The following is an 11,783-nucleotide window of genomic DNA, read 5'->3' on the forward strand; positions in this document are numbered from 1 at the left end:
TGTGTGGTGGAACGGAAAGTCGAAAAGCCACTTTGGAATCTTGATGTATGGCCTCCAGCTTAAAGGCAATAACAAAGATGGCAGTTGACCATTTGTTCAAATAACTTACACAGACCATTCGTCAGACAGATTGGCTGGTAGTTAGTTAAAATATGTGGGTCCTTTCTCCATTTCAGAACAGGAATAGTGCCAACTACCCACCAAATACAATTAAAATGCCCAAGGATATGTTCCATGCAGTCAGCAGAAAGATGTCTGAGAATTTGGTTGCGGATTTAGTCAGGTCTTGGGGCCAAATCTAGACACTGCCAAAGTGCTGTGAAGTTTCCATTCACTAAAAGAGACATTTAGTGAGAAAGAGAGCCATGTGCATGGAAGGGCAGCACTTTAATAGACTTTCCAGGTTACAAAATGAGGATCATTACTGCAAGCGGACCATTCCTGGGACAATTGAGTGTGGGATTGCATATATAATACGTATTGCTCCCAACACTCCTGCTTCCTTTTCTTTATTAAAAACCACAATTGCATGTAATTAATTATCCATAGAGGGACGGTGTTTGTGCCATTGAAGTGCCCTACGGTGTTCTCCGATAGCTGTGACTAAATCTTCAGACCACCATGGCACCAATGGTCATCTGTATGAGCCGCAGGATTAGGGTATTGTTCCTGCTGTAGTAGCATGAATAATAGTATCAACAGTATACTGCACCATTGTGGTGATATCGATCGCATGACTGGTGGCTGTAGTGGAGAAAGCTTTCCAGTCTGCTTTCTGAAGCAACCAACTTGGAGTATGTTCCAGATGACTGCGAGGGGAGAGAACAATCGGAAAGTGGTCGCTGTCACTAAGATTGCCATTGATACACCACTGAATCAGGAGCAAGATACTCAAGCCGCAAAACTGTGAGATCAATACTTGGAAACATTCCATGTGTTGCACTTAATTGTGTTTCAGCTCCAGTGTCAAGAAGGCACATGTCCAATTCTGAAAGGAAGTGTTCTATTACTCGCCCTCTGAGACAGTGTTGCTCCCCCACAGAGGCTTAAGAGCAGGCAGCTGTTCCACTAACTCTAACAACTCATATCGGAAAAGTCTATCAGGGGGTAGATAAACATCAGAACAGACAAGTAGACACTAACGGCTGTGGCAGTGGCAAGAGGCTCCAACTACCTGGAAGCATCAAAGTGTATGAAGTTACAGACTCCATTACAAGCTCTCTCGATGTTAATGTGATTTGTACAGCAGGGCTTGTAGTTTTTTTAGAGAAGGGAGGTGTGTTGCCGTAAACCATGTTCCCTGATGTGCTATGCCAATTACAGAATATGCAGTCGTTAAATGAAAAGCTTTGTCCAAAGGGCGACAGCAGCTGTTACAGTTCCATTTAAGAAATGTCTGAGTCAAGTCTGAGAAAGCGACTAAATGAAAACCAGTGATCCATCATCTGTATGCATAGTCTTGACCTCTGCAGGGATAGTTTGTTTTGTTTTGTTTTAGAGCACAAAAACAACTAGCATCATATGCGCCCACATCAGAACTGTAGATCTCTAAGACAAAGAGGAGTTAAAAACGACTACACGTTAATCCCAATCAACGAAGAGAAGACAGCTAAAAACAGGGATGTGGAGAAATATGTATAAAATATGCCATAGAGACACAGAGGTAATGAACTAAAAATTAAATGGTATTCGCCATATTGTTACGACAGATAAAAAGTAAAAAGCACTTAACAGCCCACGCGTAGTTCACTAAAATGGCCAATATCTCAGATGGCAAATGCAAACGTGAACGTAAAAGGCTAAAAAAAATGCTGTCCATCAGGAAATAGCAGACTATCAAAGGTGGACCTCAATGAGCACCACTTAACAAATGACGATGGCTAAAAAGATAGTGGCCGATATGCACCCTAGCTAAAATGATGTCCTCACAGCAAGAGGGCTGACGGGAAGTCGTCTAAGCTGCTGGGAGAGGCTTAACCCTTCCATTGCCACGCTTTTTCACACAACTCTATTTTACCAAGTGGGGTATTTGGACTACCCCAAAAGAGTTTTGTGTTTTATTGTAATACTTGTTCTCAGATTTCGTTATTTCCATTGAATGGGTTTGTTTAGTATTGAAAAGCAACATTTCAGGTTATTAGAAGTATTTAATCAGATCAAAGTACAAAAAAATTTTTTATAACTTTCACTAAATTCAGTACTCAACAACAGTCACTGCAGTAAAATAACACAAAACTTTTTTCAACTTTTCAGTCAAGTACATTTTTGCACTGCATGCACTTCACAGCAACAGTTTCTTCTCTGTGTATATTACAAACAGGTTTCTTGCACAACAGAATCTTGTTTTCTGATCCTCGTTTCTCTTGCAAGCCTGACATCATTGTGGCGTTGGTAACTTGGAACACTGGGTCTGGATCACTGTTGTAGGAATTGCAATACCACAAACTTTCTGTGCATCTTGTACATCTTTATGAACACTGTTGATATTTTGGGCTCTTTCTTCCATGTTGCCTTTGCTGAGTCAAAAAGCTAGTTCAGTCGTGAAGAGTACGTCGGCTTCGGTTATTCTTCTGCCAGTCAGGAAATCTTTGAGTGTACAGAATATATGCAATCAGTGCAGCAATATCTATCATTTCCATGAAGATTCTTAGAGGCCACCACCTTGTTCCTATAACACAACTGTTTTCTCTTGTCATTTTGTCCCCATTATCTACAGCACCTTTGGTTTTGTTGTAGTGCAGTATGATTTCGAGTGTGTGTTCACTTTCTTCACCACTCACTTGTCTCTCATTATGCTGAGTAGGGTAGTATTACTGCTTTCCCTTCTTTGGTACATAGGAAACTAGTGTCAAGTCATTCGTGAAACCAAACATTGAAGACTGAACTTCTCTTTCTGTTTGGCAGGAATTCCTTCGGAATCTTTTTCTTATTGGAATGCAAGGTACCAACCAATGTCGTGTTTCGTTTTAGTAGTTCAGCAGCCAATGGAAAAAAAATTATCAGTTGTTACAACATGACTGTTATTCATATTTTATGGTTCCATCAGATCCAAAACAAATCTCTGTCCTTGAATCACTTCCCGAGTGTTGTCCACCATTCCTATGTAAATTTGGATCCATAATAAGAAAAATGTCTTCACATCAGCACAAACCCAAATTTTAATGCCATACATGTCAGGCTTGCTCTTCAGATAAACCCTAAAAGAGCAGTTTCCTTGGTACGCTGCTAATCGTTCATCAATAGTCACGTATTCATAAGGAGAGAAGTTCTTGCACAAGTTAGACTGAAATTTGTCGAACACTACTCATGGCTTGTAGCTTTTCCTTGGATTCTTAAATTCTCTGTGCTCTTGTGTCTCTGTTGTCAAATCGCAAGAATTTCAGTATAGACAAAAATCTGTTTCTTGACAGATCGGAAGCACTTGTGCGATGTCCACGAGTTCGACCAGCTCCTACTAGAATTGCTAATACAGCGTACACTTTAGTTGCATTTATAGCTCTCCATGTCGTTTTGTTCGAAGAATGAGCTGCATTCCACAAAGAAATTACTCGTTTGGGTTCCTGTTTGTTTCTTCTACAACGATGCTCACAATTTCCGGTGAGATAAATAATAAAAATGACTGTTGGTGTTTTGATTGTTTTTCCATTGTTCACTGGGCCAGATGTTATGTTCAAAATGTTGCAACATTGACGCCGCCCACCTTGTAGTCCACTTCTAGAAACAAACAAATCTCCAGTGTCTTCTTGTTCAAGTGAATGTGTAGTGTCTTCCGATATTTCGTCATCAGCTTCATCTGATGCTATGGTCTTTGTCAAGAGCTTCCATAAATTTATTCAGTTCATTATCAATCTCCCATTCATTTTCATCATTACTGACATCAGAATTGTATAGAATTTCCATGATCTCTTCCCTAGAAAGTGCTTTGGACATCCTTACTTGGAGATGAAATACTGACTCGTGTAATGTCAGCTCAACAGTGAATGTAAAATTCAAGTCAACAATAGTAACCAGCAACAATAACAAACATTGGATCTATGGCAAAACTCGACAAAGAAGATGAATGACAAATGTATTTCCCAAAATCTTCTTTTTCTACAAATAAGAAAATAAAACGTTTCATATCAAGCGGGGTAGTCTCACAATCCCACCAATAAATGACTTGAATAACAATGACAAAGCCAAAAAAATTAGAGTCGGAGTGTGAATTCACCGTCAATCATTTTAGTGCAAAGTCATGAAACCACAGGCATGTGGCCCTTCAGATAAAATTATAGGGGAAAAAAAAATCAACCTCGGGTAGTCAGAATACCCTGCTTGGTAATGCAAGGGTTACCAGTCCAGAGCTTGTTCCCATGAAGGAAGGACCACTGGTAATGCCAAAGTGACACCACCTGCTGACAGATGTTAACATGGAGATCATCGGAGGGAATGTAAGAACTAGCAGACGGAGGTACGAGGACTGCAGCCATAGCAGCAGCGTCAGCAGCCTAGTTTCCTTGACACCTTTCCCGGACCCGTTGCACTGAAGGATGGACTGTACAGCAAACAGAAGCTTTGAAGGGCACAGAGAGAGAGAGAGAGAGAGAGAGAGAGAGAGAGAGAGAGAGAGAGAGAGAGAGAGAGAGAGAGAGAGTCGGAGCAGATGACAACTGAAAAGCCTCTGTCACTGGATGTAGTCCATAGACTGATACAGGGTGCAGAGCTCTGCTGTAATGCTGAGCAGTGTTCCGGAAGCCGAAACCAAAAAACATCAGTGCCAATGACAAAGGCACACCCAACACCATGGTACACCAGTGTACACATGCATACTATCATGAAATTCCATGCGAATGTCATGAAACTGGAGGTGACAGAGCAAGACTGGAATAGTGTCGTTAGGAAGCAAATAAAGGCCAAGGTGATCACGGGCCACCACACTAAGCACAAGTGGTGAATGGTTTATACCCACTAGGAAAGTTGAAGGCAGCGTGAAATTAAGCTGCCAGAGCAAGAGAAGAAAGCAAATTCCGGGAGGTAACAGAAGAGGGACGCGCCCCATACTGGCGATCAAAGGTGTCATCGGAGGAGGCATAGGATGGGTGGCCACGCATGGCACACAAACGGCATGCATATCTGCTGAGGAGACAGTCACAGTTGTAGAACAGCAGTAGTTCGGTAGCTTTTGCATACAGACTCAACTGGGCTAGTGTACAAAGCGCCAGTGGCCAAACGGTCACCACGATGCTGGCTAGTACTGAGACGGCATAAGAGGGACAGACATGCAGATGCATAAACGAAGCACCCATAGTCTAGTTTTGAATGGACAAGGGACCAGCACAAATGGAGGAGGGGGGTGTGATCTGCTCCCCAAGAAGTATCACTGAGGACACACAGGACCGCATACAGTGGGCTGCCAGGTAGAACATGTGGGAGGAATAAGAAAGTTTCCTATCGAACATGAGCCCCGGGAATTTCGTAGTTTCAATGAACAAAAGAGCAACAGGCCAAAGAGGTAAAGATGGTGGAAGATACCAACTGTGCCGCCAGAAATTCATACAAACAGTTTTGTCTGTGGAAAAACAAAATCCAATGTCAATACTCCATGGAGACGGTCGAGACAGCTGAAGATGCTGCTCAATGAGACATGTCCATGGAGAACTGAAATACATGGCAAAATTGTCAATGAAAAGGAAGCTGGAGATGCTTGGTGGGAGACAGGTCATTATAGCACTAATGGCGATAGCAAAGAGGACAACATTCAGGACCGAACACTGAGGCACACCGTTTTCCTGGATAACGGTGTTCCACAAAGCAGAACCTACACATATCTGGAAAACTAAATCTTTTAAACATTCCTGAACGAAATGGGGCTTTCTCCAAGTTGGAAAACCTGTCACAGTCTGGGACTTCCACAGAAAACCATTCATGACATGGGTGGACAAATGATGGCATGGCTAACCGCAGGATGGCGAACTCAAAATCCACACTGTGCAGTCTTTAGTAAATTGCAAGACTTGAGCCACCAACCAGGCATGGATCATACATTCCATCACCTTGCAAACACAACTGGTGTCAGAAATGTGGCAGTAGCTAGAAGGATAGTATTTGTACTTATTGGGCTTATGTATTGGTATGACAGTGGCTTCATGCTAGCATCTGAGAAACATGCCCTCTACCCAGATGTGCTTTTACATATGAAGCAGAAAGTGCTTACCCACAAGAGAAAGGTGTTGCAACATCTGAATGTGAACATCGTCTGGCCCTGGGGTGGAGGATTGGGATGAAGTGAAAGCATGATCTAACTGCCTCAAAGTAAACGCAGCATTGTAGCTCTCACAATTCGAAGAAGAGAAGGGTATCGCCCGAGCCTCCTCCACTGTTATCTGATGAATCAAGGCAGGGTGACAGCAGGAGGAGCTCGAAATTTCCGCAAAAATGGCGGCCCTAGGTGTTGGAGACAGCAATAGGGTCCACAATGAAATCATCTACTACTATTGGAGAGCCATCAGAGGTTGGTCCACATGACAGAAGAGGGAGTGGAACCGTTAAAAAATTAGTGGTATCCTGAAGAATGCGAAAACACTGTGCATCCAACTGTTTATAATGAATGCAGTTTGCCATCATAAGACAACAGTTAAAAATGCAGAGAGCACATCTCCACATGCGAATTACATTGCGGCTCACCTCAGTCCAGCAAGGGACCGGGACACAGTGTGGTAAAGAGAAAGTACAAGGAATGGAATGTTCTGTGGCGGTAAGTATAATGTTTGTAAGATTTTCTACCTGGTCACCACAACTGGGAAAATGTTTGTCGAAGGTTGCCATGGAGGAGTAAAGCCTCCAATTGGCCTTAGTAAGCTGCCATTTGAGTGTGCATGTAGGTGGGGTAGGAGTCAGCAAATGGATAGCACATGAGAGATGGTCGTTCGAGCATGTATCAGAGAGAATGGACCACTCAAGACGATGGGCAAGTTGGGCACAGCAGAAGGATAGGTCCCAACGGAAATAGGTGTGCGTGGAGTCTGAAAGGAATGTGGGTGTTCCAGTGTTAAGGCAGAAGCGGTTAGGTTGATTGAGGTCAGTCTAGAGGGCATCTCTCTGACAGGTTCTGGGGGAACCTCAAAGTGGATGGTGTGCATTAGTCACCAAACAGCAGAAAGGGGTGAGATAGCTGCCCAATAAGCTGAGGTTAGTCTGCCCTTGTGACACTGAATGACAGAGGTATGTAAAAGGTACAAAGGGAAAAGGTCTAGTGAGGAAGGAACAGCGAACTGCAACAGGGAAAGATCAAGTGAGAAAGGACAAGGCGAACACCAGCAGCTCACGAGTGACATAATTTGAAGACTCACTGCTACAGGGCAGGAGGGTTCTGCACCACGAGGTTTACAGAAGGGACAGCATTCTCCTTCTGTCAGTCTGTTGAGTCCAGGGCAGAAAACAGTTGGTGGTGCACACTGGTGACACAGAGGTCGGCCAGACGAGAGTATCAGGTTGGCAGAGGAAGACTCGAATGTTGGTTGGCTGGAGGGACGTAAGAAGTCTTCCTGAGAGTATTCCTTCTGCCCTTTCTGGCCTGGTGGTTGTGCAGCTGGTGACTTCGCCCCATGAGGCAAAAGTTTGGTGGCATGTTGCACAGCTGGAGGAGATGGGGATGCAGGACGATTTCATAACCACAGTGCTAAATTTGAGGTCACATGTCTGCGTGGCCTTGCCCATCATGGAGTGTGATGTAGCAAGAATAGAACTGTAGGTGCTAGATGGTAGAACAAGGATTTCCAACTACCCAACAGCTTGCAAGTGACAGGGTAAGGCACTTTTTCCTACATCGGGATCTCCTTGACAGCCTGCTCATCAAGATACACGGGTCAATCACGGAAGGAGGCAGCATGGTGATCATTGCAGCAGGGAGGAGGCGGCAATCACCATTGTGAGCACCCTTACCACAGGTCGCACATTTGGCTGGATGTCGACAGGACTCTCGAGTGTGGTTGTAATGAAAACACTGGTAACGGCGCATCGGGTTCAGAACATATGGTCTGACTGTGAAAACTTCATAACCTGCTTTGATCTTTGATGGAAGAACCACTCTATCAAAAATGAGAAAGAGTGTGTGTGAGCACTATGAAGGCATCTACTTTTATCACCATCCGATGGACTGCAATGACACCCTGATCCGAGAGGTACGTTTGGATTTCTGTCTCAATCAGACCATTGAACAGCCTTGTGTAAATAACACCACAAGAAGAATTTAACACTTTCAAAATCCAGAAGAGAGCAATGAGGATTATTACTGGGAGCAAACCCTGAGACTCCTGCAAACCCATCATCAGAAAGTTGGAAATCCTTACACTGCCTTGCTTGTACATTCTTGAGACTAAAATTTTTCAGAAACCACATAGTGCCAACCAACTCCAGAGACATAAAAAATATGAAATTCATAAACACAACCAGGAAAAACTCAAATCTGCATATTTTACGTACAAACACTCAGCTGTGCAAAAAGGGAGATTTCCACATGGGCCTCCAACTGTTCAACAATCTTCCCACTAGCATTAAGTCCATTGAAGACAACAAAATTTAGCGAAGCCATGAAGTCATATTTGTTGTGTCACTGTTTTTACCCTATAAATGAATACCTGTAACAGTAATCTTGCTATTTATTTTAAATTGAAAACATTGAGCAATGGAGTGAAGTAAACTTAACCAATCTTTGCAATATAATACATTAGGAAACTATATGTTAATGTTACCCGACATTTTCTGACATCTGACACTGTGTACCATCAGATCACATGGAATAAATAAATAAATAGATGGGTGTCGATAAGAACAGGATAGCCATGGAGGAGCGAAGTTGCAAGCAGTAGTAGTCTTCAAAAGCAAAGTGCCATTGTGTAAAATAGAGCAGGATTTCACAAGCTCAGCAACTGCATCAACACCTTTCTGCATAATAAACTGATTTACCATGGTGAAGGACTTGCCGTCTTCTGTATGTGAAACCACAAGGAACTGAGTTGCAGCTTGGAGGGTCTTTGAATCTTTAGCCTCATTCCATTTACATTTCGTAGCCGTTGACTGTGAAGAAGATTGGCTGAATGCAAGAAAATAATCCCCATGATTGCCAGCGTCTCCGATGGCACGCTCCGTCCAACTGGGGGCCCCCTCCAGAAGGGGGTGTACTCTGCTTATGTGATTGTTCACACCTCAGAACACACCTGAACGCCTGACAGAGGGACCAATCAGCAATTTGGAAAGGTAGCAGCTCAGGTAATCACCCCTCCCTGGGCCTGGCCTGTACCAGAGGGTACGAGCAAACCCTACCCAGGGTTGAGAATTATGCATTACCCAGTCACCTGTAACACATCAGAAGTGTGGGCCAGCCTTCAGGAGCGCACAAGGAGGAAGAAGAAAAAGAGGAACCTCAAACACCGAAGCAGAGGAAGGATAGGAGAAGGTGAATGAAGAAAGAAAAAAGGAATGAAAAACAGTGGCGAACATTCTGATACTGACTACCGAAAATGCAGAATACATTTCCAAAAATGACCCAGGCATGTTCCCCAAGGGAGGGGGAAAAGAACAGCAAGAGGATAGACATGCAGCATGGAAGAGAAGAGATGCTGCAAAGACTGGGGCCCTGTGGTTGCTAAAGAGTGGCGAGCCCCCTCTGGTGTTGCAGGGATGGGGACCAGAACATCTGAAGCCGCAGAAAGTAGTTTACATGAAGATTTCCCAATTTTATCTTCCAGGAACAAAGAAGATCATACTTTTCTTTCACTAGCAACCTGTGGCTGCTGGTCCTTGTCATGAGAGGGGAGGGGGGGCAGCTTGACAGGTATCCTCATCCCTGACGATGCCACAGGGTAGCTAGGCATCTCTAGCTGTAGGGGTTTGAGGGATCCGACATTCCCTACCCCAATTTTACATGCCAGGACGGGTCGCGTGAGACTGTCATACTGTCACACTAAAGCTGTAAAATTTGAGACTATATCGAGATATTGGAAACTTGTTCTTTGCACCTTGGTAAGGCACGCAGTCTAGTTTGGGAACAAAACAAGAACACAGCAAACTGCCCACTTCCAATTCTCCTTACTTGGCTCTCATCTTGAGGCACTGTCAAAGACGGAAATGCCATAGGATTGTAAACCTCTGCAGTTAAATCACTGTTCCTGACTTTTGAGACGGCCATGTTGGCATGACCACTGTAAAGTTTGATTTGTATCATTGGCGAGCATCCAACTGGAGGTTGCCATCCCACAAAGGCAAAGGCCACCTGACACAGCCACTGCCTGCAGTCTTAGTAATCGAAAGTGGATAGGTACCTACTCCTTGGCTGACATGGAAAAGTTAGAGTTCAGGCACAGGCAGTGCGATTCCTGCATTGTCAGGAGACTACCATCGAGAAAATACACAACAGCCCCAGCATGACGGACTGTCCACCACACTGGAATTGAGGTGCAAAGGTAGACCCACTTGATTGTTAAATGCAAAAGATAACAGTGCACAGTGGAGAGTTAAAGTGCCACAGTAAGGCACTCTTCTCCACATGGCCCACACTTCCGTAAAATTTGGAAAGCCCACACTTCCGTAAAATTTGGAAAGCGGAAGTCAAACCTAAAGTGGGGACCAGAGTTTAAAAACCGAAAAAGGAGAGGGTAAAGCATTAAAAAAGCGAAAACCTATAGAAGCCCAAAGTACCACAGTAAAAACTGACGAAATAAAGGACTCCATTAGTTGCCTGTTATGACAAGCAAAAAACGGGTGCAAGTCTATTAGTCTCCAACACTGCACAGGTAAAGACCAGTTTGGATACTGCAAAAATTTAGGAGCACATGAGGCAATACTGATGCTACGACATATATTAGAAGATAGGTTAAGGAAAGACAAACCTAAGTTTATAGTATTTGTAGACTTAGACAAAGCTTTTGAGAATGTTGACTGGAATATTATCAAATTCTGAAGGTAGCAGGGGTAAAACTCAGGGAGTGAAAGGCTATTTACAAATTGTACAGAAACCACAAGGCAGTTATAAGAGTCGAGGGGCATGAAAGGGAAGCAGTGGTTGAGAAGGGAGTGAGACAGGGTTTAGCCTATCCCCAATGCTAGTCAATCTGTACATTGAACCAGAAGTAAAGGAAAACAAGGAAAATCTTGAGCAGTAATTAAAGTTCAGGAAGAAGAAACAAAAACTTCTGAGGTTTGCCAATGAGACTGCTATTTTGTCAGAGGCAGTACAGTACACGAGGTGGAAGAGCAGATGGAGGGAATGGGCAGTGTCTTGAGAGGATTTAAAATGAACATTGGCAATAGCAATACAAGAATAGTGGAATGTAGTCAAATTAAACCAGGTGATGCTGAGGGAATTGGGTTAGGAAACAATACACTAAAAGTAGTGAAATAGTTTTGCTATATGGGCAGCAAAATAACTGATGATGGCCAAATTACAGATTGTATAAAATGTAGACTGTCAATGACACGAAAAGTGTTTCTGAAGAAGAGCAATTTATTTACACTGAATATATATTTAAGTGTTAGCAACTCTTTTCTGCAGGTATTTGTGTGGACTATGGCCATGTATGGAAGTGGAATGTGGACAATAAACAGTTTAGACAAAAAGAGAAAAGGAGCTTTCAAAATGTGGTGCTACAGAAGGACACTGAAGAATGGATAGGTCGATCATGTTACTAATGAGGAAGTACTGAACAAAATTGAGACACTAAGAACTGTGGTACAACTTGATTAAAAGGAGGGATTGGCTTATAGGATACATTCTGAGACACCAAGGACTCACCAGGTCAGTAATGGAG

The sequence above is a fragment of the Schistocerca gregaria genome, chromosome 5, assembly GCF_023897955.1.
Source record: "Schistocerca gregaria isolate iqSchGreg1 chromosome 5, iqSchGreg1.2, whole genome shotgun sequence".
In the NCBI taxonomy this organism is placed as follows: domain Eukaryota; kingdom Metazoa; phylum Arthropoda; class Insecta; order Orthoptera; family Acrididae; genus Schistocerca; species Schistocerca gregaria.